The sequence below is a fragment of the Mandrillus leucophaeus genome, unplaced genomic scaffold (assembly GCF_000951045.1).
Source record: "Mandrillus leucophaeus isolate KB7577 unplaced genomic scaffold, Mleu.le_1.0 Scaffold208, whole genome shotgun sequence".
NCBI lineage: Eukaryota > Metazoa > Chordata > Mammalia > Primates > Cercopithecidae > Mandrillus > Mandrillus leucophaeus.
Genome location: NW_012102121.1, coordinates 2,509,930 through 2,520,283, shown reverse-complemented (window position 1 = coordinate 2,520,283; position 10,354 = coordinate 2,509,930).

Below are 10,354 nucleotides of genomic sequence, written 5' to 3'. Positions count from 1 at the left end.
AAAAAAAAAAAGTAAGAGGACTCACACTTCCCATTTCAAAACTTACTACGAAGCAACAGTAATTAAGTCAGTGTGGTACTGGCACAGGGATAGATATACACATAATGAAACAGAGTTAAGAGTACAAAAATAACCCCATACATCTATGGACAACTAAGTTTCAACAAGGCTACCAAGATCAGTTGATGAGAAAATACAACAACAATGAAAATACATTCAACAAACAATGCCTGGCCAACTGTTTTCTTTTGTATCCACATACAAATGGATGAATTTGGACCCTTAGCTCACACCATACACAAAGTTGTATCTAAGACTTGAACAAAAAGCTAAAACTATAAAACTCTTAGAAGACAACATAAGGGAAAGCATTCATAATGTTGGACTTGGCCATGACTTCTTGGATATGACACCAAAAGCACAGGCAACAAAAGAAAAAATAGATAAATTGGACTTTATTGAAATTAAATAAAAACTTGCTCATCAAAGGACACTATCAAGAGAGTGAAGAGGCAACTCAAAAATGGAAGCAAGTATTTGCAAATCATCTATCTGATAAGGGACTTGTATTTGAAATTCAAAAAGAACTCTTATAATTCAGTAACAGAAAGATAAATAACTAGATTTTAAAGTGGACAAAGGATCTCAATAGATATTTCTCAAAAATAAGTTACACAAATAGCCAATAAGCACATGAAAAGATGCTCAACATCATTAGTCATCAGAGAAATGCAAATCAAAACCACAACAGGTTACCACTTCATACTCACTAGGATGGCTAGAATCAAAAAGTCAGATAACGACAAGTGTTGAGGAGGATTTGGAGAAATAGAACCCTCATACATTGCTGATGAGAATGTAAAATGGTGCAGTTGCTTTGGAGAACAGTTTGGCAGCTCCTCAAAAGGTTAAACAGTTGCCATATGACCCAGCAATTTCACTCCTAAGTATATTCCCAATAGAAATGAAAACACATGTCCACACAAAAACTTTTACATGAATGTTCATGGCAGCATTATTTATAATAGCCAAAAGATGGAAACAACCCAAATGTTCATCAGCAAATAAATGGATAAACAAAATATGGTATAACCATACAATGGAATATTATTCAGCCATTAAAAAGAATGAAATACTGCTACATGCTACACTGAACCTTGAAAACATTATGCTAAGTGAAAGAAACCAATCATAATAGATAGTATACTGTATGATTCCATTTATATGAAAGTCCAGAATAGAAAAAGCTATAGAGGCAGAAAGTAGATTACTGGTTACCTAAGAACTGGGAGGAAAGAGATGTGGTAGATAAAAGGTACAGTGTTTCTTTTTTGAGGTGATGAGAATGTTCTAAAACTGTAATGTTGGTTGCACATATCTGAATATACCAGAAACCATTGAATTGTCTACTTTATGTGGGTGGATTTGGTATGCATGCTATAGTCTGTATATTATAGCTCAATAAATATTTTTCAAGCGTGGATTCTGGAGCCAGAGAGATCTACATTCATACCCCAAAATTGCAATTAGTAGATATGTGTCCTTGGGGGTGGTTTCTTAATATCTCTGAGTCTTAGTCTTCTCATCTATGAAATGAGGATTTAATAAAATAATGTAGATAAAACACTTAGTCTAATGCCTTGAATAAAGTAAATATTCAATAAATGTCAACTATTAATAGTTGACATTTATATTGCCCAAGATTACAAAATCGTTTAATGCTGAAATTCTAATTTCACAAACATTACTCGGTGTTCATTATATAATACTGCCCTTAAGACTATATCCCCAGTGACATAGCAGGGGTGGTATATAAGAACTTTATATATTATATGTGACAATGTGTTTGCTTGCAAAAACAGACTTTTTTATTCTGCCACTGACTCACTCCTTCCTCGCATCACCTCAAACTTACTCATCAAATCAATTCTGTCTTCAGATTCCTGAACTCTCTTTCATGACAGAAATCCAATTCAAACAAATTTGAGAGGATAAAGGAATTTATTGATTCATATAACAGAAAATTGGGAAGTCCAGGGGTGGAGCTGAGTTCAAATCGTTAAAAATGTCATTTCTTTACAACCTTGGGTCTCTCTGTGGCCCCTTTTACTCCCACCAAGCTTGGGTTTTGACAAGCTGGGAGACTAAGAATATAGCTGGAGACCATTTCAGAATTATGTCATACCAGTTTAGCAGCCCCAGTGAAAAGAGAAAACATCTCTTTCTTAGCATCTATATGAAAAATCTTAGAAATTTCTTCCAGCAGCTATGTGAAAAATGTATTTTTTAAGCTTAGGAGAATTTTATCAAGACAGCACATACTAATGCTGCATATTATTGCTAAGGCCTATATTTAGTGTTCTTCCTCAAGACTAAAATGTGTGCCTTGTTTTAACATGTAAAAGGGTCGTCTACAAGAAGCCAGTCCTTATGGACATAGGAAGAGTGTAAAACATGCCTATTCCAGTTGGGAATAGCATTCTGGCCATCTCTCCCATCATATAACATTTCCTTCAAGGAAGGCTCTTAGAATACTAACAGTCTGATGAGGTTGTTAGCCCTGCTGCATACACCCAGAAGAATAGCAGAACCATTTATTCTTCACGCTGCCAAGGTACTGAATTTTAAAGGAAACAGATCCTGGTCACCTCTTACACTCCTGTTTTCACAGTCATGCCTCACCCCTTTGCTTTTCTCTGACCTAACCCTGGCCTTTGAACAGATTTAGAATGTGTTGAGTCCAGGATGTCTGTGGGCGGCTGCTTTTTTTTTCTTTTTAGAATTCAGCAAATTAATGGCTTCCCTGATAAAGAAGTTAGACATTGACTTGATAGCTCAAGATACATCAAAAAGGTATTAATTTAGAACTATTAAATATTCCAAAACAATTGCTCTTTAATTTTCCCTAGTCTGTTTTAGGAAGGGAGTCTTTAAAAGACATCCACCTGAGTTGATGCTAATACTGGGTCACCACCTGGAACGTGATTCTTGATTGGCAAGCTGAACCTACTCCAAATTCCCCAGGGACCTCGCAGTCTGGAGTGGTATCTGTGTCCTTTCTGCATGGTTTATGCTAGAAAAATAGAAAATGTATTTAGATGGCTCATTGCTAGGGCATGGGACATACATATCCCCTCAGATATGGTTTAAAGAAAGCACACTGAGAGAGTGGCACAAGTAGGTGAGGGAGCAAGGATTTGTTCATGTTTAATCAGGGTCTATTAGAATTCTAATGGCTGCAAGTCTAACGGCAGGAAGTCTCAAAACCCATTTGGGAAGGAGAATTTCTAGATGAAGTCAGTAAAGGTCAAAGTAAAACTCACCCCCAGGACAGTAAGGTTTGAGGTTTTGTAGTGGGCAGCCAGATCAGATAGGAGGGTTAGAGGTTCAGCCTTCTTAGCATTTAAGATACTACAATGGAAAGGATCTGAAAATCCTGTCCACATAGGGAGTTTCTTGACTACTTGAGCAGCCTTTTCAGATTGTAAACTGGCGTTGTCTAATCATGTGACCTCACAACAAAGTCAGACATACCTAATCCAGAAGTAAGTTTCATTTGGTAAGGGGTCGCAAATTTATAAATATCGTTTTGCTTTTCAGGTTAGATTAGGTTGCAGAAAGAGTTTTCAAATTTTTTTAAACACTGACAGTCACTGAGTATTAACAGAAACATAATGGATGGGGGTTCAAATCAGGATGATGCATGGGATGGATTACCTTGCTGTGATGCAAATGTGTAAAATAAAGATCCTATGACAGAAAAAAAAAAAAAAAAGCGAAGGGAAAGTTGGTGAGTGGAATGACCTGGGTCATGTGCCCATTACTGGAACGACCACTGTGGCCAGAGGGATGAGACTCTACAATTGGCTAGGTCTGGGTCTCATGCCCACCTTGTGTTAGGAAGTGGGGCGCTATAATTGGCAGCTGAATGAGAACTACATGGAGTGGAGCAGGGGAACCTCTCCAGAGGAGAGTGTTGCTGTGAGTAGAAGAGAGTCAAGGAATTGATGGGCAGATTGAAAGGAAGAAACAAACAAAAAAAACTGGATACCCATTCTACTCTCTCTACTGGACCATTCTTATTTTATTTTATTTTATTTAAGTTCCGGGATACATGTGCAGAATGTGCAGGTTTTTTACATAGGTATACATGTGCCGTGATGGTTTGCTGCACCTATCAACCCATCATCTAGGTTTTAAGCCCTGCAGGCATTAGATATTCGTCCTAATGCTCTCCCTCTCCTTGCCCCTCACCCCCAACATGCCCCACTGCGTGTTGTTCCCCTCCCAGTGTCCATGTGTTCTCATTGTTCAACTCCCACTTATGAGTGAAAACACGCAGTGTTTGGTTTTCTGTTCTTGTGTTAGTTTGCTGAGAATGATGGCTTCCAGCTTCATCCATGTCCCTGCAAAGGACATGATCTCATTTTTTTTTTTTTTTTTTTTTTTTGACAGAGTCTCACCCTGTTGCTCAGGCTGGAGTGCAGTGGCGTGGTCTCGGCTCACTGCAAGCTCTGCCTCCCGGGTTCACACCATTCTCCTGACTCAGCCTCCCAAGTAGCTGGGACTACAGATGCCCGCCACCACGCCTGGCTAGTTTTTTGTATTTTTAGTAGAGACAGGGTTTCACCATGTTAGCCAGGATGGTCTCAATCTCCTGACCTCATAATCCATCCACCTCGGCCTCCCAAAGGATCTCATTCTTTTTAACGGCTGCATAGTATTCCGTGGTGTATATGTACCCTATTTTCTTCATCCAGTCTATCACTGAGGGGCATTTGGGTTGGTTCCAAGTCTTTCCTATTGTAAACAGTGCTGCAATAAACATACCTGTGCATGTGTTTTTATAGTAGAATGATTTATAATCCTTTGGATATATACCCAGTAATGGGATTGCTGGGACAAATGGTATTTCTGGTTCTAGATCCTTGAGGAATCACCACACTGTCTTCCACAATGGTTGAACTAACAGTGTAAAAGCATTCCTGTTTCTCCACAGCCTCGCCAGCATCTGTTGTTTCCTGACTTTTTAATGATCGCCATTCTGACTGGTGTGAGATGGTATCTCATTGTGGATTTGCATTTCTTTAATGACCAATGATGACGAGCTTTTTTTCATGTTTGTTAGCTGCATAAATGTCTTCTTTTAAGAAGTGTCTGTTCATATCCTTTGCCCACTTTTTGACTTTTTTTTTTTCCTGCAAATTTGTTCAAGTTCCTTACAGATTGTGGATATTAGACCTTTGTCAGATGGGTAGATTGCAAACATTTTCTCCCATTCTGTAGGTTGTCTGTTCACTTTGATGCTAGTTTCTTTTGCTGTATGGAAGTTCTTTAATTTGATCCCATTTGTCAATTTTGGCTTTTGTTGCAATTGCTTTTTAGTCATGAAGCCTTTGCCCATGCCTAGGTCCTGAATGGTATTGCCTACATTTTCTTCTAGGGTTTTTATGGTTTTGGGTTTTACATGTAAGTCTTTAATCCATCTTGAGTTAATTTTTGTTTAAGGTGTAAGGAAGGGGTCCAGTTTCTGTTTTCTGCATATGGCTAGCCAGTTTTCCCAGCACCATTTATTAAATAGGGAATCCTCTCCTCATTGCTTGTTTTTGTCAGGTTTGTCGAAGATCAGATGGTTGTAGATGTGTGGTGTTATTTCTGAGGTCTCTGTTCTGTGCCATTTGTCTATATATCAGTTTTGGTACCAGTACCATGCTGTTTTGGTTACTGTAGCCTTATGGTATAATTTGAAGTCAAGTGGTGTGACACCTCCTGAAAGCTTAGTTTTCCCTGTTTCATTTTTCTCTCTCAGCTATTAGAACAAGTTAATAAATTCCTATGATTTTTTGCATTCTAAATGTTCCTCATCTTCTTTCTGATCATTATAAATGCCATCACCTTAGTCAGATCTTCATTACCTGACACCATCTTGTGCTGATAAATGCAAAATTAGTCTCCTTGCCTTGTCTCTGTAAGACCAGTTCCTCTGAATTCTGTAACTAGTTGAAATTTCTTTTTTTTAAATTTGTATAAAATTATGAGGTACAAGTGTAATTGTGTTACTTGGATATATTGCATAGTGGTGAAATCAGGTCTTTTAGAGTAACTATCACCCAAATAATGTACATTGTATCCATTGAGTAATTTCTCATCTTCCACTCTCTCCCACTCCCCCATCCTTCCAAGTCTCCGTTGTCTATCATTCCACATTCTGTATCCATATGTACACATTATTTAGCTCCCACTAAATGAAACTTCTTAAACCACCATCTTCATCATCTAATAATGATAATGTCACTACTTTTAAAAAATCTGTGGTACTTCTCCATATTGTCAAATATGGAGAATATATATTCTATTCCCCACATAGAAGTCCTGTATGTATCATTACATATGATATAGTGACTCTTATTGTATCAGGATATGATTGTGCCTATAAGTCTATAAAAGGGCAATTTCATGTTTCTATATAAGAGGTGGAAAATTAAATCTTGCACAAAGAATAGTGTCAATCACCTAGGGAAAAATCACCTGGGAAAAAGATATCTTCTAGACTAGAAGTTAGAACCCTGAGTGAACAGCAAAAAAGGGAATGTGTCAATTGGTCTGGACCAGAAAGATATCAAAGTATGCAGAAGGTAGCCTCTAAGTAGTAAGACAATTAGATAATTTTCTCACATTTAGGCAAGGCAGGAATCAGCTATTGTTAATAAGTTACAATAACAAATACATGAACTTCTTGCTATGTGCTATCATTAAGTATTTATATACATTATTTCATTTCATCCTCAAAATAACCCTATGACAAAGACATTAATTTACCCATTTTACAGATTCAGAAACTATGGTTCAGTGAGATGAAGATTCTTGCCCAATGTTATGTGGTTTAATGGCAGCGCTAGGATTTAAATACAGGATTATATCAAAGCCCAAGTGCCCAGACTATTCCTATTTTTTCCCTTCTGTAAGTCTTCTCTGTTTGCTTCTTCAGATTCTATCTGCCTGCTTCGTTTTCACTTAATCTTTTAATCTGTTGGAAAGGCTTTTTAAAAAAAGTGTGTCTTACAAAGGACTAATATCCAGAATCTATAAGGAACTTAATTAAACACATCAACAAGAAAAATCAAATAACCCCATTAAAAAATGGGCAATGGACATACAGACTCTTCTCAAAAGAAGATATAGAGGTAGCCAACAAACATGAAGAAACGCTCAACACCACTAATCATTAGTGAAATATAAATCTAAACCACAATGAGATACCATCTCATACCAGTCAGAATGGCTATTGTTAAAAAGTCAAAAATGACAGATGTTGGCAAGGCCGTGGAGAAGAGGGAACACTTATACACTGTTAGTGGGAATGTAAATTAGTTCAACCACTGTGAAAAGAAGTTTGGAGAGTTCTCAACTAAAAATAGAACTACCATTTGACCCGAAAATCCCATTACTGGGTATATGCCCATAGGAAAATGAATTGTTCTACCAAAAAGACACCTGCACTTGTATGTTCATCACAGCACAATTCACAATAATGAAGACATGGACTCAACCTAGGTGCCCATTAGTGGTGGAGTGGATAAATAAAATATCATACATATGCACCATGGAATACTCTGCAGTCATAAAAAAGAACAAAATCTTGTCCTTTGCAGCAACATGGATGCAGCTGGAGTCCATTATCCTAAGCAAATTAATGTAGAAACACAAAACTAAATAATATATGTTTTCACTTGTAAGTGGGTGCTAAACATTGAGTACACACAAAGATGGGAACAATAGATACTAAGGACTCCAAAAAGAGGGAGGGAGGGAGAGGGGCAAGGGCTGGAAAACTTCCTATTAGGTACTATATTCACTATTTGGGTGATGGGATCAATAGAAGCCCAAACCTCAGCATCACACAATGTACTCTTGTAACAAACCTACACATGTACCCCCTGAATCCAAAATTTAAAAGAAAATTATGACTTATATTAACATACAGAAACATTGACTCTTTTTCATGTGTACAGTTCTGAGAACTTTAACATATGTAGATTTTTATAACGACCAACAAAATCAGGATACAGACCAGTTCCATCACCTCAAAGATCTCCCCCATGCTAACTCTTTGTGGTCACACCTTTTCTCTACCCCCTAATCCTTGACAATCACTGATATGTTATCTACACTTATAGTTTGATTGTTTCAAAAATGTCACATAAATGGAATGATACAATATCATACTGATACGAAAGGGAAGCGCTGGGAAAGGAAGAGCGTGGTCCCTTTAAATGATACTGAATGTGGGAAGGGAAGTGCTGGGTAGAGGAGAGCATGGTCCCTGGTTAGGGCTCCATCCCCACGGACCTAAGTGAAGACAGGCATTTTGATTTTCCTGCCAAAATGTTGCATTTCCCACGACCACCCTGGCCTGCCGCACTCCCATCCCGTGCCTACATAACCCCCCGAGACCCTAGCAGGCAGACACACAAGCTGCTGGACATCAAGAGGAGCAGATCATCAGAAAAACACCTGAGCAGCTAGATGTCGATAAGCCATTGAGGGGAGCACACCGGCAGAAGGGCACACAATAGACGCTGGCACACAACAGAGACCAGCACACCGCAGGACATCGACTAGTGGAATAAGGCAGAGTTTGGCCTGGGCAGTTGGAGGAGAGCGCAGTCCACTGAGTTGCCTGACTCTGGGGGAGAACCTTCCCAAGCCATCCCCTTCTGGCTTCCTCCATCTGCTGAGACCTACCTCCCTCAATAAAAGCTTGCACTCATTTTCCAAGCCCAGGTGTGATCCAATTCTTCTGGTACACCAAGGCAAGAACCCAGGATACAGAAAGCCCTCTGTCTTTGTGACAAGGTATAGGGTCTAACTGAGCTGGTTAACACAAGCCACCTATAGATGGCAAAACTAAAAGAGCACTCTGTAACACATACCCACTGGGGCTTCAGGATCTGTAAACATTCACCCCTAGACACGGCCGTGGGGTCAGAGCCCCACAGCCTGCCCATTTATATGCTCCCCTAGAGGTTTAAGCAGCTGGGCACCGAAGAAGCAAGCCACACCCCCATCGCTTGCCCTGCAAGGTAGACAAGGGGACCTTTCCTGTTTCAATACCTTTTGAGGCTAACTCGTTTCACTCAGCATAAGGCCTTTGAGATTTATTGAAATTGTTGGGTGTATCCTTTTAATTGCTGAGTTTATTCTGTTGCATAGGTCTATCACACATTCATTGAATGGACATTTGTTTATTCATCTGTTCATTGAATGACATTTGGGTTGTTTCCATTTTTGGCAAACATGAATGGAGCTGCTATGAGCATTGGCATATAATAAGTTTCTGTGTGAACATAAGTTCTCTTTTCTCTGGTATAAATACCTAGGAGTGGGGTTGATGGGTCATATTCTGGAAACTACGTGTTTAACTTTATAAGAAACTGCCAAACTATTTTACAGAGTGGCTGTACTATCTTGCATTCCTGGTAGCAATGTGTGAGAGTTCCAGTTGCTCTGCTTTCTTGCTAGTACTTGATATGGTCAGTGCTTTCTAATTTGAATTTTCCAAACGGTGCATGATCTTCTACATCTTGTTCTTATTTGCCAACCTTACATCATCTTTGGTGAAGTGTCTTTTTGAGCTTTTGGGCATCTTTTAAATTGGTTCATTTATTTTCTTCATGTTGAGTTTTGGAAGTTTTTTTAATGTAGGTCCTTTGTTGGATGTTTGATTTGCGACTAATTTTCCCAGTCTATATCTTGTTGTTTTTTTTTTTTTAACAATGTCTTTTGCAATGAAAAAAATTTTATTTTGATGAAATTCAATTATTTTTTCTTATGGACCATTCTTTTAGTATCATGTCTAAGAATTATTTCCTAATCCTTGGTCACAAATATTTTCTCTTAGGCTTTCTCCTGAAAGTTTTATAGTTTTATATTTTATGCTTAGATTTATGACCCATTTTAAGTTAATTTTTAATGTTATAAAGTGTGAAGTTTAGGTTAAGGTTCACTCCTTTGCATATGGATGACCACATGTATATGGATGATCGACACTATTTGATGGAAAAAAATCCTTTCTTCATCGAGTTTATTTTGTACTTTTGTCAAATACTGGATGGCTTTATTTGTGTAGGTCTATTTCTAGAGTCTTTACTTTGTTCCATTATGTCTGTCTTTATTTTGTTTTTCTTTCTTTTTGTTTTCAGGGTCTCACTGCCACCCAGCCTGGAATGCAGTGACACGATCACGGATCACTGCAGCCTCAACCTCCTGGGCTCAAGTGATCATTACATCTCAGCCTCCCAAGCAGGTAGCTAGGACTACAGGCATGTACCACCATGCCTGGATACTTTTTCTT